General features: G+C 39.5%; 1 long non-coding RNA gene and 2 other non-coding genes across 3 annotated transcripts; all 3 read left to right on the forward strand.

Annotated features, from left to right (window-relative positions):
- The first annotated feature begins 3,878 nt into the window (after positions 1-3,878).
- trnag-gcc (transfer RNA glycine (anticodon GCC)) lies at positions 3,879-3,949 on the forward strand. The gene has a single exon. It is a non-coding gene; the product is annotated as a tRNA-Gly (tRNA).
- Positions 3,950-4,452: 503 nt separating this feature from the next.
- On the forward strand, positions 4,453-4,525 carry trnam-cau (transfer RNA methionine (anticodon CAU)). The gene has a single exon. It is a non-coding gene; the product is annotated as a tRNA-Met (tRNA).
- A 1,306-nt stretch (positions 4,526-5,831) lies between these two features.
- On the forward strand, positions 5,832-19,490 carry LOC115020896 (uncharacterized). The gene is made up of 3 exons (XR_003833697.1): positions 5,832-5,963; positions 15,077-15,256; positions 19,350-19,490. It is a non-coding gene; the product is annotated as an uncharacterized LOC115020896 (long non-coding RNA).
- Positions 19,491-20,423: the final 933 nt, after the last annotated feature.

Consider the following 20,423-nt stretch of genomic DNA (forward strand, 5'->3'; position numbering starts at 1 on the left):
GGTCTCCTCCCATTTGTCTAGTTACTTGCATAAAGTTTTAACTTTTTTAGCAGATACAACTGCGTCTCCATCTATCTCCCGTTCACTGTGACTCTCATCCATATGTTTTCGTCTTCTTCTGTGTTATTGTTCTTGTTTTCTTCTTCTGTGTGTTTACTGGCGGATAACGTTTTTCAGCTCATGTTAAACATAATACTGCCACCTGCTCTACCGGAGGCCACTGTAAACTTTTTTTAATTAGGCCTTTTTTTTTTAAAGGTTAAAAATACGGGATAATTACGGGAAAATATTTAAACGGGAGGAAAACGGGATAGAAGCAAAAGTACGGGATAATCCCGGGAAAAACGGGAGGGTTGACAGGTATGAGTTTACGCCACTTGAGGGGAACAAGATATCGTCGAGTGAAAGTTTCTTGTCACCAAATCTGTGTTTTTCCAACAGGCCTTACAACATAGTATGAACTGTTGAGGTTTAAACTCAAAAGGTTTTGCTGATTGCTCTACTGATACAGCTTTTAATGCTATAAATCATTCCAAAGGGTTGGCGACCACCAGCAGGTGTTGATGCTCTGTGGTCCACTGAAGGTCCTTCTTCAAGCTCGGCGGTTTACACAAGTAGATTAAAACTCCAAGAGTTCGCTTTCCACAGTTTGGCTTTGTCAACTCGTGTCCAGTTCAAGTGCAAAGTGAGAAATCTGATTTTTTAATTTTCAGGGATTTGCTTTCCTTTTCATTAGCGTGTAGCTGCTCTGCAGTGCAAACCATTAGTTACTAGCTGTGATCTTCCATTACAAATCTATAGATATGATCAGATCTATCAAGAGGAAAACTCATAGATTTCCCAACAGCTATATTGACGGTGTCAACTGGTGGTATGACTATGACAACTATGATATATGCTATTTTAAATATTACTCATATTTGGAATATTACTCATAAAAATGTAATCAAGAAGGTTATAGTAACCGTTTTAACTGGCTCACCTGTGGAGGCCAATGTTTGTATGCTCATTAAACATATTTAATAGTTTCTGTATTTTTAAATCAGAGAACATATTGGTCAACCTAAAAATTTATAATTTCCATAAAAGGTTTACGGTTAGGTAGGCTAATATATGTAGAATCAGCACAAAGCTCAACTGTTTTATGTTCAAATAGTGTATTTATCTATATGTATGTAAGAATAATTTTCTCAACCCATAAAGAAACAATTGATCCTTCAGTTCATCAGAAAAATTCCCAAATAACTCCAAAATGTGGAGACACGTGGTCTTCACTGGACAGGCATGGTGTTAAAAAGTGAACCTGAAAAGTAGCTAAAAAGTAGTAAAAAGTTCACAGAACCTAAGACCCGCCCAGCTGCTGATCCGTGACGTCACCCATTCAACTCACTGACAGTCACAAACGCTCCGCTGCTGCCCCCTACTGTCCGCACAGGATCCAACACTGATACACTTCAAATGGACAAATTAAGTATATGTTATAAAAATGTCATTAAAGAAAGTCATATAGCATATCATAAAAATAATAAAAAGTCATAGTATTAAAAAAATATATACAATATAAAAAAGTAATTAAAAGGTCATAGAAGTAAAAGTCATATTTTAGTATTTAATAAAAAAGTCATAATGTAGTATGCCATAACAATGACATTAAAACATATTACAGAATGTAAAAAAAAAGTGTCATAAAAATGTCAGAATATAGTGTGTATATAGTATATAAAAAGTCATGAATAAAGTCACAGCATAGTATGTTGTAAATTAATTCTTAATGTATTTACTCATTTTCAGCCTTGGGGAACACTTGCAGGATATGTTAGAATTCCCTCTTTTTGCCATATGAGGCACCTAAATCATTCTATTACATTATCTAAAACTGTAGCAGTTAGAGTAGTTTCACACATCTTGAAAGATTAAACCACATTTGGATATTTAAAGTTTCAAATCTTTGCATATTGCACTCCCCGGTGGTCCATTTACGAATTGTTTTAAGTGACCTCCTATGGAAGTTAAACTCATGGCTGTTATTTGCTGTTAATTTTACACATGGTTGTATATCAGTGCAGTTAACTCCCTGATATGTTGAAATATTTAAGGCTAAACCTGATGAAATCTGTATAAGCAGATTGGTAGCTTATACTACCCACACAAACTCCCTTTAGTCCTGTAAATATTACTTCTGTGCTCCAATGAAGTCCAAACTTTAGATCTAAGTTAGTCCAATGGGATGCCTGAACATCTTTTAGGGAACTTTCTGATAAGGTTGTGACCGAAATCATTTACTAATATGAATATACTTCATTTGTTAGTTGTGTGTGTTGCATAAAAAGTCATAGTATAGTATGTATGTTTGCCCGTTGCTACAGAGGGGAATTCTTTAGTTTTTAAATGTTTTCAGAAACTGCTGGGCATCAACTTTAGTTTTTAAGATGTTTTAATATGAGACACGTTATATTGACCAAAATGCAACTTATAATTATATACAGCAAAGAAACAGGGGTTTGGGGTTAAAAATGTATTTAGATGTTTTTTTTAAATTATTGTATATATATTTTTATGTCTGTCTGTCTCTCTATTTAACTTTCAAACAGACAGACATAAAACAATATATAGATTATCTGTATAACCTGTAATACAAAAACTGTAATAACCTGTCTGTCTGTCTATATATATCTTTATATCTATATATCTTTATATCTATACTTTTACATAATCATTTCAACCGTTGACTAGCTTGCTAACATCTGACTTCTAGCTAACTATTTGAACTGTGTGTCCAGTACTTTTAGTTTTAACGTTTGATCCAGTGTCTTCTTTTTTGTTTTTGTTTGTGTAAATATAAAACTGGATTTCTTTCTCAGGTTGTGTAAATATGATATGATGTCACACAGAACTAATATGTTTGTCCTGCTAATCCTCACCTTTACATCAGCATCCAAACATCCTGACCAATCAGTTCTTCTTGGTCTGGACATCTGGGTCTTATCTCGCACCTTCATTTCCAGAACTCTCTCCTTTTCCCTCGTCAATCTTTTCTTGCTGGCTCTTTCGCTTAACCTCTTGTTCGTCCCAAACCTGATTGATTGAGTGGTCCACAACTTTCTGCAGCTGCCTGATCTTTAGGGAAACCACTTTCTCTTCTTCCTTCTCGATCACGTCGTCTTTGGGGGCATCTTGGGTCATTTTCCAGTACTTCCTGCAGCTTGGCTCGGATGTCCCTGCCTGCCTGTATTTGTAGCCCAGAGCTCCACTTCTGTCTTCAGCTTCTCCTGCACCTCTGACAGATCATTAGGAGCTTCTGTGCTCCTTTGACTGAGAGGCCGTTGGAGATACTCACAGGCCTCATTCTGTTGGCAGACCTGACATGGACCTCCTTCAACTCATTACAGTATTCGTTGGCTGGTGTTCTCTGCCGCCAGGACATTGTCACGTTTCAGGCGTCTTACTTCCCTATTCATGTTTATTTGGGCTAAAAGACTATCGGCAGTCTTCCTCTGCTCGACCTCATTCAGCTTCACTTTTAGAGCTGCAATTGCATATGTCTGATGTCTGATTGTATTTTTACCATGGAGAAGATCCGCTATGGTGAAAATGTTCAGCCTCTCAAGATTTGCGCTGACCATTTTTCTTTGTCTTTTTGCTGCTGCGTTTCCTGATTATGTGTGTTGCTTCAGGGAACCATATTTCTCTTTTACTTTCTCCCTTGTCCTGAACTGACTGTACTAAAGGAAAGACTAACCCGTCTCCCGGTTGTACAAACCTTGTCTGTAACACTAGCTCTGGATGTCGAATTAATGAATTAAAATGTATTTCTCGCGTTTCTCCCTGGCTGTGCTATCGCCCAGCATATCAAAATCGTAATAACGTTTATCATGTGAGCATTGGTGGTTCAGTGGTAGAATTCTCGCCTGCCACGCGGGAGGCCCGGGTTCGATTCCCGGCCAATGCAACAGTCTTTTCTTGTCTATGGGTATTCGTTTCAACAAATTGCAACATGTGATTCTACATTTTTGGATTTTACATGGAGTTATTTAGAGTTAGAAGCACAAACTGCAATGGCAGATAAATATACAGAATAGAATTTGGTGTCAAGGTCACTGTTACGTCCAAAACCAATAAATTCATTCTTATGCTAATTATGACAATTTAACACACATGTCATTTTACCAGACGCTCTAATCCAGAGCGATTTACAGTGAACTAACTACAGGGACAGTCCACCTGGTGCAACCTAGAGTTCAGTGCCTTGCTCAGGGGCTCAATGGTGGCAGCAACTAAAACCACCACCATATCTCATAATCTAAAATTATGTTATTAACAATTATTAAAAATAAAATTATTATTAATAAGTGTTGATATGTGGGACAGACATGGATACAGACTGCAACTAGAACCTGGGTGCCGGAGGCATACTACAACAAGATTTTTGTGGTGATGACTTTTTCAAATTGAGCCTTGTTGGCGCAGTAGGCAGCGCGTCAGTCTCATAATCTGAAGGTCGTGAGTTCAACCCTCACACGGGGCAATACTTTTGTTACATCTCAACTTCAGTCAGACACACAACTGTGTTGGTATGGTGTTATCTTGGAAGCCTGGTTTGCGTCTTGCTGTGCTGCACCTGCAAAAGCTAAAGTAAAAACAAAAACAGTGAGATTAATATTTATTTTAAATCACTGACATTTTGCATGCACAGTGTTCTGCCTGGAGTTGTGATCAGTCACATACACAAACAGTAAAATGATTGCAGCAGATGGAACAATGGGAAGTGGGACAAAGGAAAAATAATGAAATGTAAAAATGTCCAGTTTAGAAGCATATGCGCTTGAAGAAACATGTATTGTTGCCGTGCAATGGGCCTCGTAAGCATTGTGGTAGTTTATGATGTCATGTGAGCATTTGTGGTTCTGTTATGTAGAGTCAGATACCCAAACATTGGCAGGCTGCTTCCATCCTGGGAGCCCAGGGACACACAGTCAGCATTATCTACAAGATGTATGGTTTCACCTGGAATCAGCTACAGTGAGACACACAGGTCCTTAGCGTGTACCAGAAAAGATGTTATGTGGTGTTTACATCAAGTAGTATATCAGTTTGGCACATAAATTCATTCAGATAAAGAAGCTGCATATGAACATACAAGCTAAAGATAAATATACTCTACAATATCCAAATAGCAGAAATAACATCTAAATAGAAAAAATCTGCATTTTTAGCTGCCTATCTCTTAAAGTGTTTTGTTTTTTTAAATAGTCAAAGGCATCCCGGGCCCCAGGCTGTATCCACATGTGATTATAGGGGTACCAAAACACTGTCCTTAAATTATGATAACAATTTCCCGTCTCTGGACATAATTGTTGGGTGAAAAATATACCAAAAATATTAGCCACAGTTTAGTAGTTTAAAGGGGCTCCAGGATTTATACTATGGGGCACTGTCTTCCCTTGACGGATCTATTTATTTTCAAATTATACTATAATTGACCATTTTCCTTGAATCCCCCTGAGAGACCCTGGAGCCGAGCCCAGCTTTGAGATTTACAGATGTAGATTCTGAAGGGATGTCAGTATGCTTTATAAAAAGGCATCATGAAGAGAGGTGGTCTCAGTTTTCAAAGCTCAGTAAAAATAACTATCTATTTTTCATATTTCATCAGATTTGATTAAAACATTTTTTTAAACATATAGGCAAACAATTCTAATAAACTGTGTTCCTATAAAATATGAAAAATGTTTAACAAATAGAAACACTTACTGAATATTCCAGATTGTGTTTCTCCCACAAATATTTATTTTCATCACTGCAACGTGTCGCTCAAGTTTTGTTTTGAAACTCCGGAAAGACCGGAAGCGCTGTTATATTACGGCTAGCTTGACAGCAAAATCAAACTCGACGGATCGTGAGATTCCCACCTCGCACAATCCTTAATTCCGGAAAGTTTGAGTGCATAAGAAGTAGCTCTCTAGGTAAGTGTATAACTGCTCACGTAGTTTTCTTTGCATGCTAACATTACTGTATGACACCATGTGAGCCTGCATCTAAATGACTGATGAGTCTTTACTTTAGTAAAATATCAACATTGCAATGTCGAAATACTATATTATTAGTACTAGTCAGTGACGTGCGGTGAGGTGCATGGCTGGTGAGGCACTCACTCTTTCAGAGTCAGATTTACAAATATATGAACCCAACAGAGTAGTTTATTCACCATTTTCTTGGCAGCATGACTACTGGTGACTACTTGGCAGCATGACTACTGGTTATGTTATCTTATATCAACATTCTTTACACACACACACACACACACACACACACACACACACACACACACACACACACACACACACACACACACACACAGGTAAGGTACATATTTGGCCAAAAAGAAGCTACATTTATAGCGGCTCAGAGAGCGGTATTTGCTCTGCACCCTCCATGTGTTCTAAATTTGCCGTCGCAATTCCACAATTCATTCTCCTTCAATACAAATGAAAGTAAAGAGTGCTGTGCCACAAAACGGATGTTAATCAAAATATTCAGTTATTTTTAAAAGCTTTTTTAGTCTGATGCTTTGATTTAATTTTGACTGTTTGACTATCAGACTGTTCAACAAAAGGATAACAAAAAAAACATAATATTTTATTTAAAGTCAACGTTTAGTTTTTAATTTAAATATTGGATTGTTTTCTCGGTCAGATCCCATTTTCAATAAAATAGTGGTCTTACCTTTAGCCTACATGTAAATTAAGTCCATGCGCCTATCATTCTGGACAAAAATCTCCATTACTTGTTTGTAAAGGTTCTTATCTTCCAGTTTTGAGAATGGTTTAAGCTTAGATATATAATCTTCCATTTTTGGCCGTCAGTCGGAGAACAAAACTAAACTAAACGGTGCTACAGTGCACTTGACTCTGATGTTAGCTAGCTTAGCTTGTTTACGTTTATGTCTCACGTGAGCCCTCTTCAGTGTGGCAGAGTACTGTCTGCCTCACCTGGTGAGGTCTTCTCACTGTGGTTTTATGTCACATCAGCAAGATTAAATATATTACATACATTAGGTAGACTATGCAAAGTAAAGGGTAGGAAAAAGCTGAAGAACTCGGAGCTTAAATGTCGAATCAAAACAGCAATCTCCTGATGTAATCTATATATTTATTTAACGCAATAAGTCAAACAAAGAAAATATTCTCAGCTGAGGACACATTTCGCGTCGCCGTTTCCATAGACCGCATGGCTCAAAAAGCCCCATCGTTACGGTCTCACGGCTCCGCTCCAGGTGTGCCCAAACATTTGAAAATTCGCATCTAATACATGGAGTAGGCGTTGACCTTCTCCTCATTGGTCCCAGTTTGGCGCCTACACGCTCCTCCGTCAGCAGTCCGGAAGTGATGGTTTGTTGACCTGTTACTCTTAAAGGGGAAGTGCCCCTATTATGTTTGTAATACATAGTTGTGCAGAAAATACATAATTGTGCAGAAAATACATAATAGTGCAGAAACATATTCGTAGTGTCGTAATACATATTGATTGAGGTAGGACAAATACATGTGATAGTCTTTCCAGTGTGGATTAATGAAGATCAGGATTAATTTACCTGACAATTCCCCCTTTACACACCATTTATGGTGTGTATAATCTCCAGTAAATATAAGGCACCGAGTGGTGTACAAATTCATCATATGGTATACAAGAATACATTCATAGTGCACTTGTTTTTATTCCAGTCATAAAAATACCTTCTGTATAAAACCAAAGAACTTCATTTGTTATTCCAGCATAAAGACAATTAGCTTCAGTATAATAAAAAACACTTCCAGTAAAAGACAGTAAATATTAGTAAACTTTTAATGTCTGTATAAGATTGTAATATCTGTATACGACTGAGAGACTGTAACTACAATAAAGTCAGTGGCTTCGGTATGGCAGCAAAGAACACTTTGTAGAGTTATTCACACGAAATCATCTTCCTGGCTGTCGTGTTCCTGCTCTATATCATAGTCTATGAGTACCCCACTGTTTGATGCTGGCTCTTTGCTGAGTCGGTCAAGTCCTTTCAAAGCTCTGGTAAAGGATCCATCAGGGGCTGTGTTATTTGGGATGAAAGTACAACACAGAGCCAAACAATTTGCAGACACCCCCTTTTTCAGCTAGCACCATGTCTAATGCAATTCCGTTCTGTAATCAGGCTAGTTCTATCAAATTGCATAAATCTATGGAGAGGGGCTGATACTCGTGTACATTTGTTTTGTTATTGTGGAATCAATCAATCTCGTCATGCGGCTTCTAATTTATGGTATATAACAACATCCACATACAGTAAGTATTTAGAATCAGAATAATCTTTCTTGTCATGTAGGTTTTCACCTACAAAGAATTTGCTCTGGGTTAGCTGGCACATGAATATAAAAAATGCATAAATATTTACAAAATATAAATCGGTGGAGATAATGTACAAATTAATATTGATATAGCTATTAATGCTGAAGATACCAGTGACATGAGAACTCTCCATCTCCCGGACCGTCTTTCCATAGCATCACCAGACTAATTCTCTACCCCTGAATTCTCTGCTAATTCTTTATATAATGTTGTCAATCTTTGTAAGGCTCTAGTAACTGATCTCTCTGAAACAGTATTATTTGATATAATTGTGCAACAGGATGATCCAACATGGCACACACACCTCCTTTCTCTGCTCGGAGCATGTCTAAAAACATTCTATCATGTCAATAAGCTGGAAGCTGCTTGTTGTTCAGCTTGTCCCTTAACGGCATCCCTTGTAATAATTAATAAACCTCTGTTAGATGCAATGAATGTAATTAGTCCACATTCTTATTAGTAGTTGCCCATCATAAAAACAATGAGTCAAAACCTGCTCCAATTTGATCTCTGGCACTCCCCGGGGGACTCCTACTGCATCTCTTGTATGCTGTGGAGCTGAAGCTCTCCCCAGGTGCTGTGTTTCTCTTCAGCCGAGTTCAAGCTTACAAGAGTTTGACCTGTTGTGGGCCAAACATAGAAACACTCGACCAGTGTCATCAATGCACATATTTCAGTCTTGTGCTATTGGTTCTGTGAGTTGGAAATCTCTTAATGAGATTTTTGCAAATTGGGCTGAGTGGTTCTGTTACACTGTGCATCATTGTTAACAGACAGGTTTACTCTGTTATTGGTCCGAGTATTACTGGGACTGGGCCTGACTGGTACACACACACACACAATATATTTACTGAGCTAGTGGTATACAGTTTGCAGTCAAGCCACATATTCTTCTCCACATATCCTGTCTCCCTGCTATTCTATTTCTTACTGTAGTAACTTGATATCCTTTCCTACTGACTGCTTGGAGATTGCAGTCTTCTTGTTTTCTACCTTTATCCTAAAGTGTCCTTGTGGACCTGCTCCTAAAACCTCTGCTGCCTAAAACAAACAGTCTCTAATCTCTGGGATGCGATGAAACGATGGTGAGGAATAATGGATCACAATCATTTATTTTCTTACATGTCACTCCTCTCCGTGGCAGCTGTGCTCCTCTGCCCACCTGATCTGTTCTGCATATTGTTAGGGAAGAGGGACAGGTTATTACGTCACAGAAATCAAATTTGATGTGGTTGTGCAGTCTCAGGTGTACAGGGCTATACTCACCCTCCTGTGATGACTCTGACCCCCATGTCACAGTCCCCTTCTAAAACTTCGGGTTGTTGAATCTTCACTGATGGTGAGACAAGCGCCCCTATGGGTACCACCTCCCTGTGTAGTCAGACTTCACCACGAAGAGGTCCAGTTTCTGCTTTATGGAGTCAGTGTCTCTCACAGGAGTGGTGATATATTTATGTGTCACCAGGATATATTTTTCTCTCCCTCTTCTTCCTTTCCAAATGGTGGTATATTTCTAAATATGGCTCTGATAGTTTTCCCGGCACAGATAGGGAAACTTGGCATGATTTCCAGTGTTCTTTTATACCATTAGTCTTTCACACTTATTTACATCAACACTGATTATTGTACCGTAAATGTTCTTATTCTGTCTAATGTTTTATGTTTTTGCAGTGCAAGTACTTTGACCTGCAATTCTTACATAAAGCTTATTATTATCATCATTATTATTATTATTATTATTATCCTTTACCCACATTACCTTATTTTACAGTTCATTTAGCTGTAAACACTTTAGCTACTGTCATAGCGTCTACTGTATGTGTTGGAAATACTTCAGCTCATTTTATATACACGTCTATAATCGTTAAACTACATTTATTTCCTTCATATTTATTTAGTTCAGAATATCCGTTTCTCGGCATTCGGCCTTTGAATCAAATGCTATGAATATACTCTATTAATATAATACTCAATATAATACTCCCCCTTTTGAGACATGGTCAAATACCGTGTCTCAATACACATTTATATCATTCTCGGTAGTACTGAGTTCTTCTCTGGTCAAGTGTTCTTTCGTCAGTCGTCTCTGTCTTGTATGTAATTATTCTTAGTCCAAACGGCTTGTTCTTACTTTGTAGCTGCATTCTGCATCTCTTTCAATATCTGTCTTGTGTTCTGGTGTGTTTGTCTTCTCATTTACATATTGTTGTCTACTGAAACTGGATCAGTTCTTATCATACGTGTTGTGCCTTTATATAAAGCAATATACTTTGGTAGCTGTACTGCCTTCAATAAGTCTTCTATTAGAGTGAGTAATATGTTTGTTAGTCAATGTTACCATACCTTTATGCTGTACTTGTTGAGCAAACACATGTTGAACATGCATAGTTACTGTCTGTGTAGATATTTACAACTTTGTCTTTCTTTTATCTGCATGTCTCTGTCAATGCTATCAGTTCTGCTGCTCTGCTGACAGATGATTGGGTAGAGCTTCTGCTTTTAATACGTCGGTCTGTGTCACTACAGAGATCTTGTCACATTCGGATCCTCTAGGTTACTTTACATGATCCGTTAACAAACATTTCTATCTCTGGTTCCTCTTAGGGAACGTCAGTCAAGTCTGGTCTTGGTGAAGTTCCTTGTCCGTCTCTGTCGTTCAGTCATGTGATTCTCCGTCCTCAGCTGTTGGAAATAATGTAGATGGATCAAAGTTGTACATTATTCTATAGTCAGATGCGGTTGTGAAAACAAAACTGACACTGCATGTGTCACTGTTAAAGTCAATGGCCTGAATAACACTTGATGCAGAGGCCTGACCTGCCATTGAAGCTGCAGTTACTGCTCATGTGCAGTCAGGCATCGCCTTATCTACTGGGTCTAGTTGTGACGAGTAGTGAATCACTGGTCTACTCTTATCTCCATGGTTCTGTGTTAATACTAATGTCATGAAGTCTGCTGTTTAAATAAAAGGCTTCTTATAGTCCAGTATTTCTAAAGCAGATGAGTTTACCAAAACTTTATTTTCTTAAATAATTTGTCAGCTGTTTCATTCCCTATTATCTTACAAACTCTCTTCACCATATTTCTTCCTCATGACATTTACGATCGGACCCTCAGGAGCTTCTAGCTCCCTACACTGTTTAGACTAAACTCTCAGAAGATTCTATCTCCCTACTATTCGTCTGTCGACGATTATAGTCTTTCACAAAATGTCATGAGGTTTGAATATTTTTGGGAGAGGTGGGAACGGACAGCCATCCAAGAGGAAATCACGCCGGCCTTTTACAGAGGGATACAAAGAAGCCGTGACCGTGTGTGTTAAATGAGTTATGCTGACACTTCTTGACTAAAGTCTTTTATTATTATTTATTATTCTGAACGTAATCTATCATTAGCTGGTATTTTGCGGCTCTGTTCTGTTCTAATCATTTCTGTCTGCTCCAGAATTACACAAAAAGTCTACATATCTGTCATCCACATACTTATTAAACATGTTTTCTCAAAAACATATAAGAGACAGTTTTCTACACTTTACAATTCAGCCTCCTTTAATTGACTATGATAGTGTGTGTGAATGCAGATATACAACCTGGTTCCGGAAGTGTGGATCCCCGTTGCTGGGGAGTCATGTTCTCTTGTCAGTCCTTTTTCTCACGTCAGTCCTTTTTCTCACGTCCGGTCTACAGTCTGGGGTTCTGGTTTCACCTTTTTCTTCTCTTTAGCTTTCCTCAATTCAATTGGATTTTAATTGTAATTTACCAATTTGTCTGCTGGTGCACGGTTTTAAATTTAGGTGCGCTTTAATTGCCGTCCTATAGGTGGAGGTGTTTAAATTTTGTAAAGTTTCTATAAACTTTTAGTTGTAGTCTCAATTTTGTCCACCAGAGGCATTTAGCTATCAACCGGATGAAGAGAAAATGGAGGTTTCTTTGTTCTAAATTTTCTCTCCTTCCAGTTTGGAGAAAACTCGCATTTTTGGTTTTAATCACTCGGTCACTACATCACTTATGCATTTTATTTCCACCCAAAACTGCTCCAGCATAAGACTCAAGGTTTGGTTTATCACAATTTACTCTCACATGCCTCGTAACATCACATCATAGGCGGAATTAGCGACCCAGCATCACGTGGCCACCGTTAGCTGGTCCTAATCTCTGAGGCCTTTCGCAAAAACGTCTCCTTCTTTCACAGTTTTCCAACTTAAAACTACTTCACATACACTCCACGGTTCTGTTTGATTTCACAACCGTCCCCCAGTCAGTTAGAACAGTTTTCACCCGTTCTACAAACTCCAATGCATTAGCTAAATATCAACGCTAGCTTAGCCTCGCCTTAGGCCTGCTTTAGTCACACTTTACTCACAACAATACAACAATACACAAATCTTTACATGTTTTACACTATGCTTGCCGCAAAGAAGATGATATACAACATCTGAGACTATGAGGCGATCGTCATCGGTTCTCACGTAATTCAGGATTATAATCACTATCCTCCTTTGGTAAACAACACTAGCCTCTAATGCTAGGCTTCCCAGAAGTCTTTCAATTAAACTATACCTATCTGCCTTCCAAAGGACTTTTTTAACATTAAACTAACTAAGCTTTCTTAGCTACCTTCCAAAGGTGTTTTCGTATTAAACTACATTCAATGCAAGCTTACCATAAGCTTTATCCGGTACCAGCCCGGACACCCCCAGGGATTTGGTTGAATAAATATAAGTTCTCCTAGAACTCTAACCAGACAATGCTGGAGCTCTCCAAAAGCTTTTCATACATATCGTTAACATCATTAATATCTTCGATGCTTGCTCTTATCACTTGTATTTCAACATTCAGGATTGCTTTTTATCGTTTAACAGCAGTTGTATTAGCTATGACCGTCGAACATTGTTGCTGGCATTCATTAATAAGTTTTCCTAGTCTACCTGCAGTGAATATTTGTTTTTAACCGGTGTTCACCCTCACCTGATCTTTTGCACGTGCAATGAATACCAGTCAACGATACTCGGCGATCGTTCTTCACTTCTCCTTTCGGGATGCCCACCCAGGGACGCCAATTAAAGGGTAGGAAAAAGCTGAAGAACTCGGAGCTTAAATGTCGAATCAAAACAGCAATCTCCTGATGTAATCTATATATTTATTTAACGCAATAAGTCAAACAAAGAAAATATTCTCAGCTGAGGACACATTTCGCGTCGCCGTTTCCATAGACCGCATGGCTCAAAAAGCCCCATCGTTACGGTCTCACGGCTCCGCTCCAGGTGTGCCCAAACATTTGAAAATTCGCATCTAATACATGGAGTAGGCGTTGACCTTCTCCTCATTGGTCCCAGTTTGGCGCCTACACGCTCCTCCGTCAGCAGTCCGGAAGTGATGGTTTGTTGACCTGTTACTCTTAAAGGGGAAGTGCCCCTATTATGTTTGTAATACATAGTTGTGCAGAAAATACATAATTGTGCAGAAAATACATAATAGTGCAGAAACATATTCGTAGTGTCGTAATACATATTGATTGAGGTAGGACAAATACATGTGATAGTCTTTCCAGTGTGGATTAATGAAGATCAGGATTAATTTACCTGACAAAAGTCAGGACTCATAATAAAAGTGTCTGTAAACATTATATTGGCGACATACAGAGAGATAGATAGCAACAAGCACGCGCCAAATGCATGCGCTCAACCTAGTTTGCGAGGGATTGCGCAATCCGAGGTGAGGTTCAGCTCGCATCTCTCCTGTATCTAAACAGAGAATACGCAAATTCAGCGATTTTGACTATAGAAATGTTCAAAATTATTGGAATCGTACAGAAAATACATTTATTGCACAGACCACTGGACAAATATTTATTTTCTTTTTCATGATGACAGGTGATGCATCATCGTGCAAAATGCATTTTAATGTTGTAGTTGCTTGCTTATGTTTAGCTGAAGTAAATGGAGTGGAGTAAAAAAAAGCGATATTTTTTCCCTCTGAAATGCAGTGAAATAGAATTGTAAAATGCTTAAGTAAAGTACCAATAAAATACTTGCGTAAAGTACATTCAGAATAATAATTAGGCCTAAGTAAGGTAATTTTACTGATACACATTTGCTTAATGTGAATGTGAATTGCTAGCCACATTTCTGATTTAGTTTAGCCTCTCAAATAATAAAATAAAAATAAAATGGCAAATAATTCAGATTATTATAATTATAATTGTTTAAAGAATGTTGCCTAAAATTGAAAACAAATAAATTGGGGGGAAAAAAAGGTCCAATAATAATGTCCAGTTTAAATGATCTGTAAAAACAAAGTTTGAGAAAAACTATTGTATTTACAAAATCATTTTCTCATTATTATACTGTTTATTTAGGAAAACGGCCATCATGCAGAATTTTGGCAAATGAGCATAATGTTGGTGAATTTACAGATTGACCGGTAGCCAAATTCTGCATGATGGCTGTTTACATACAAAACAGTGGCAGCGGCTGATAATGAAAATAATTGTTAGAGGGCAGACACACCTTCACATTTACTTGTCTAACAGGTGCCTACCTGTTGCACACACAATTCCTGTGTAGTTTATGTGCACTATAAACAGTGTCGACTTTAGTTAGTGGAAGGAAGTTCCAGGATGTGTGGATGCTATTGGCGCTATAAGAAAATCAGTGGGCCTATAACTACACCTGTATCAAATCATGTGATTTCTCCTCTAGTCTCTCTGCTCTGACGACATGAGGTCCACGTGGCTTCCTCCCTCTCTGTTGCTGCTGCTAACCAATGCTAGAGGTGAGCTGTGTGTCACTTCAAGAAAGCAGCAAGACCAATTTTGTCCTGATGATGGTGGATGACCTGGGAATTGGAGACCTGGGCTGCTACGGCAATACAACACTGAGGTAAAAACATGTTTCTGTGGGGCTGGATGGCTTAAATGTAGTTGCTACTACAATCATTCTGACTGCTACTTTTATAGCTTTATACCTGTAGATGTTGGATTTCCTTTTTTATTTTTATATTTTTACCTACCATCATTTTACCTCCTTCCCTTACCAATTTGGAGTGGCAAAATCTTTAACTATCTTACTTGTCACCACTAACTTCACTGTTGTCCCTGGGAGGGTGTAGAGCAGGGGTGAGGAACCTTTTTCCTATCAAGGGCCATTTTTTTTTTTACAACATCCTTCGAGGGCCATACTAATTATTGAACTCATAACCTCTGCAAATTTTCTTTGAGACACAGCCCATTCATTTCACCTTTCTTTCATGCTGTGCAAAAAAGCAACTTTTTTTATCCATGTATCTTTCCGTTTTATCGGAAATCTGAAATCCTTTATTAGTCCCACAACGGGGAAATGTATCTTGTCACAGCAAAAGAACATATGAAGTAAAAAGGCAGTAAACAATAATTAAATAGAATAACAAATAATATAAGTACCAAGTGGTTGATAGAAAATAAAGTGAGTCTTGTAAATGGCAGTGATAATTGCACAGCAGTGGTGGAACAGTCTGTTCTTGGTGTGGTGGTCTACCTATCTATCTTTCCATGTTTTCATGTTCTGCTCTGGAGAGAGCTGCTTGTTGGGCCAAACTCCGCCGAAGAGCGTTAACTTTATCCAAACGTTGTGGGGGCGAAGTGGACACTCGTCCTTTCAGCTCATGCAGTTCGGCATGTTTCGTGCAGTAATGACGCTCGAGATTATTTCTCCTGGAAAGTGCGACATTCCACATCCAGCTTTCTGTTTTACACTCGCCATGCTGCGTTCGCTGATGTCAACGACAGTCTCGTTTAAAATTGAAGTTATTTGACATGACGTGACCACGTGATGACAAGTTCCGCTCGTGTTGTGTTCAAGGACCCTAACCTTGGCCAGGAAAAACAGTCAGTCGCCCATTTAAAATATTGCTGTCTAGTTTTTTTTGCTAGTGGATTTTATTTGCGAGCGTTTTACGAATTACCTCGAGGGCCGGATCAAATGGTCTCGCGGGCCGTATACGGCCCGGAGGCCGGATGTTCCCCACCCCCGGATGTTCCCCACCCCCGGATGTTCCCCACCCCTGGTGTAGAGTGTCACCTGATAATCATGCCTCCAGACAGGCATCCTTACCAACCAGTGGGACCGGTGCCCCACCCATTCTTTAACTTTTGTACCCCCCCTTTTGGCTTCCATATTCCCCCCAATTTGGTTTCCTTTTTTGTTTATAAAAATCTTGTGTTCAGACTACATTGACTTTTTTCATCCATGAAATGTTAAAGATCCCCTCCACTCAAAAATGTGTTTTCCTTATGTTTATGTCGCCTAAAAATACCTAACCTTGACTTTACTGATTTGGGACTGATGTTTTCACATTCCTCTACTGAAGTGGGAAATGTCTGTGCACTTCCCTAAAATCTGAGATTCAAACGTAACCCGGATAAGCTTGCTCCAGCAACCAATCGCTGTCTACTACGCAAACGGAGACATATCGACACAGAAAACAGAATTCAACAACACACCTGCAAAGAAACTAACGCTGTGTCATCCACTGACAGTTACACGCTAACAAACAACATAAACAAAATAAAAAATGCTAGCTACACTTAACGTCCTGATACGTCAGCTAGACCCCGATTTCGGTGCACAACAGACTGAGTCAAACATGTATGGCTGAATCCCTGCGATGTTTCCATAAACGTAGAAAATAAAATATACCAGACGCCATCAATCCGAAGCTCCGCCAGCTCATGGATGAACTCCTCTCCGCCATCTTTCGCTGCTTAAAGGGCCTACGAAATGATAAACATGAATTTCTACTGATGATAGTAAATGCTATTTGTGGTGTAAAATGATGTGTTATTAATAGTTTATAGATAAAATATACGGATAAATACCTGAGAATTCAATGTTCAATTCATCATTGATGGAACAATCAGGCTCATCACTAACAGGAGTTATAGTTGAGAATAAAGTTGAACCCGGCTATAATTTTGCTGCAACGCTATACAACATCATCTGGCAACACACTATGGTGGCCAATCAAATACATGCATTTGCACAGTCCAGGTTAACCCTTTAACACCAGTGTTTCCCCTACCATTGTCTTGGCAGGGCGCTGCGCCCCGCCTGAAATTCAAGGTGTTTTTTGTTTTAAATAAAAAATATACATATATATATTTTCGTTATTCACAACTCACTTTTCACACTCACAGGTGCTCTTTTATTAAATAAACTAAACGCTTATGCTATTGATCTAATTTATGTGCACGTTTCAGTTTGTACTGTCTACTTTGCGCATTCACATTCTCTCCTTCGCTCCGTTTTACGAAGGGCGGGGCTTCGCAGCTGACACACACACACACACACACGTGTGCACACACCTACAGAGCGGAAGAAAGGAGAGGGGAGAACTAAATAGAAACCGCGGCACGCATGCGCACACAATCTCCCCATGGCACGCACGCAATCACGCGCACGCAATCACAGGCCCACATCACAGTCTTTACACTTCCAGGCAGTGCTCATGCAGAGTTTAGAGCTTGAAGTCGATGGTGTAGCCGTTCATGACAGCAGGTACAAAAAACTTCAGCCCCCACTTTGTTGGCTTGGCCTTCATGTACTGCTTGATGCTGAGCCTGGCCTTGGTACCAACCATCCTCTTGTCCACTGCAAGGTGCTGTCTTGGGTGGTAGATGGCCTTGCAGTTCATGCATATCCTTTCCATGAGAGGTCTGACCCAGTGGAGGTGGTCACAATCCTCGGTGCCCATTTTCTGATCATTTTCCTCATTCTTCTCTGGGTCACTCGTATGAAGATTAGATCAAATGGCCATGAACTGTCCTGTACAGTCTGGGGACATGACAGTGGCAGGGAATGACCCATGGAAAATGGTTTGCTTACACCAAAAGTTGCTCATCTTTCTGCAGGTCCAAAACTGACATGTACAGCAACATGCCTGTGAACTTCTTAATTTCTTCTGGAGTTATTTCAGTCCAGATGAACTGTCTCCCTCTCTGCAGGTTTTTGGCTGCATTCTTGTTTGTGTATTCACAGAGGGGTTTGAAAACTGCAGCATCAAAGTGGGAATAAATGTCACCTGGTGCTGGGTTTCCCATATCGAGAGGGGTTGGACACCTGGGGTGGTTGAGGGACTCCATCATCGGGCTCTGCCTCAGTCTGCCATCTTTGATGATGTGGTGAGGGGCTTCTGTCTCTGACAGCATCACCAGATCCTCCAGCATCCCCACAGCTTCTCCCTCTACAGCCCTGAATGTGATCTCTGGTGACACCTCCTCATCTCCATCTCCAGCCTGCCCACAGCCTCTGCTAGGACGCAGGCTACTTGAAGAAGACGCGCACATTTCCGCATATAAAGTACAATTACACACCTAGTACAACCTTACAGACTTGGTACACTGTTTTAAACAAGTCACCACGCAATACAAGTGTTGATTTACATACCGTCTAGCTTCCATTTTAATGAAATCCGCTGTTTTCCGGCTCTATTTCTCCGCTGTGTTGTCTGTGTGTATACGCTCAAAACAAAAGCACTGTTTCGCGGGCTTCCGGGAGAGCCATAAGTGAAGTTATCATAATGAATCTATAAGAATATATAAGAATAAGAATATATGCTGCAGAGTCTCAGCTTTCGGAAACCATTGACATTTTTCCGATAGCGTAAACCCTGATGTAATTCAAAGTTTTGCTTGTGCTACGTGTCGTTTGGTGTTAAAGGGTTAATGACTTCGTAACATGAACACAAAGTGTGATTGACAATTGAGCCAACCTGATCCCCAGACTTGTTATCCAGCACTACCCGGTTTAAATTCCGTGTTTGAATGTTAATGCCAATGTAATATAGCCCGGTAGCTGCGCTGGACTTTATGGCTCTTTATAGCAGACACAGATACAGTTAGTTTGTCCACTGTTACTCTTAAATGACATGTTCTTGACATTCAGTTTTCATGTTTGTTTTCTCAAATTTTTTCTTTTTAAAACGTCTTCTTGTTCCCAGGAAAATGGCACATAGGACTTAACTGTAAGAGCAGTGATGATTACTGCCACCACCCGAGCGTCCACGGCTTTAACAATTTCTTCGGTATCCCCTTGACCAACCTGCGTGACTGCCAGCCCGGACACAGCAATGTGTTCCAGATCCATAGATATAGATATAGATATATAGATATAGATATATACAGGACTGTCTCAGAAAATTAGAATATTGTGATAAAGTTCTTTATTTTCTGTAATGCAATTAAAAAAACAAATGTCATGCATTCTGGATTCATTACAAATCAACTGAAATATTGCAAGCCTTTTATTATTTTAATATTGCTGATTTTGGCTTACAGCTTAAGAAAACTCAAAAATCCTATCTCTAAATATTAGAATATCATGAAAAAGTATACTAGTAGGGTGTTCAACGAATCACTTGAATCGTCTAATTAACTCGAAGCACCTGCAAGGGTTTCCTGAGCCTTGAAAAACACTCAGCTTGGTTCAGTAAACTAAATCACAAGTATGGGGAAGACTGCTGATCTGACTGCTGTCCAGAGGACCATCATTGACACCCTCCATCAGGAGGGTAAGACACAAAAAGAAATTTCTCAAAGAGCAAGCTGTGCACAGAGTGCAGTTTCAAAGCACATCCACAAAAAGTCTGTTGGAAGGGGGAAATGTGGCAGGAAACGCTGCACAACCAAGAGAGATGACCGCAGCCTTAACAGCATTGTGAAGAAGAGTCGCCTCCAGAATTTGGGGGAGCTTCAAAGACAGTGGACTGAAGCTGGAGTCCAGGTATCAAAAGCCACTGTTCACAGACGTGTCCGGGAAATGGGCTACAATAGCCGTATTCCCATGGTCAAGCCACTTCTGAACTCAAGACAACGGAAGAAGCGTCTGACTTGGGCTATGGAAAAGAAGCACTGGACAGTTGCAGAGTGGTCCAAAGTCCTCTTTTCAGACGAAAGCAAGTTTTGTATTTCATTTGGAAGTCAAGGCGCCAGAGTCTGGAGAAAGGCTGGAGAGGAGCAAAATCCAAGTTGCTTGAAATCCAGTGTGAAGTTCCCACAGTCAGCGATGGTTTGGG

Source organism: Cottoperca gobio, chromosome 2 (assembly GCF_900634415.1).
Source record: "Cottoperca gobio chromosome 2, fCotGob3.1, whole genome shotgun sequence".
Taxonomy (NCBI): domain Eukaryota; kingdom Metazoa; phylum Chordata; class Actinopteri; order Perciformes; family Bovichtidae; genus Cottoperca; species Cottoperca gobio.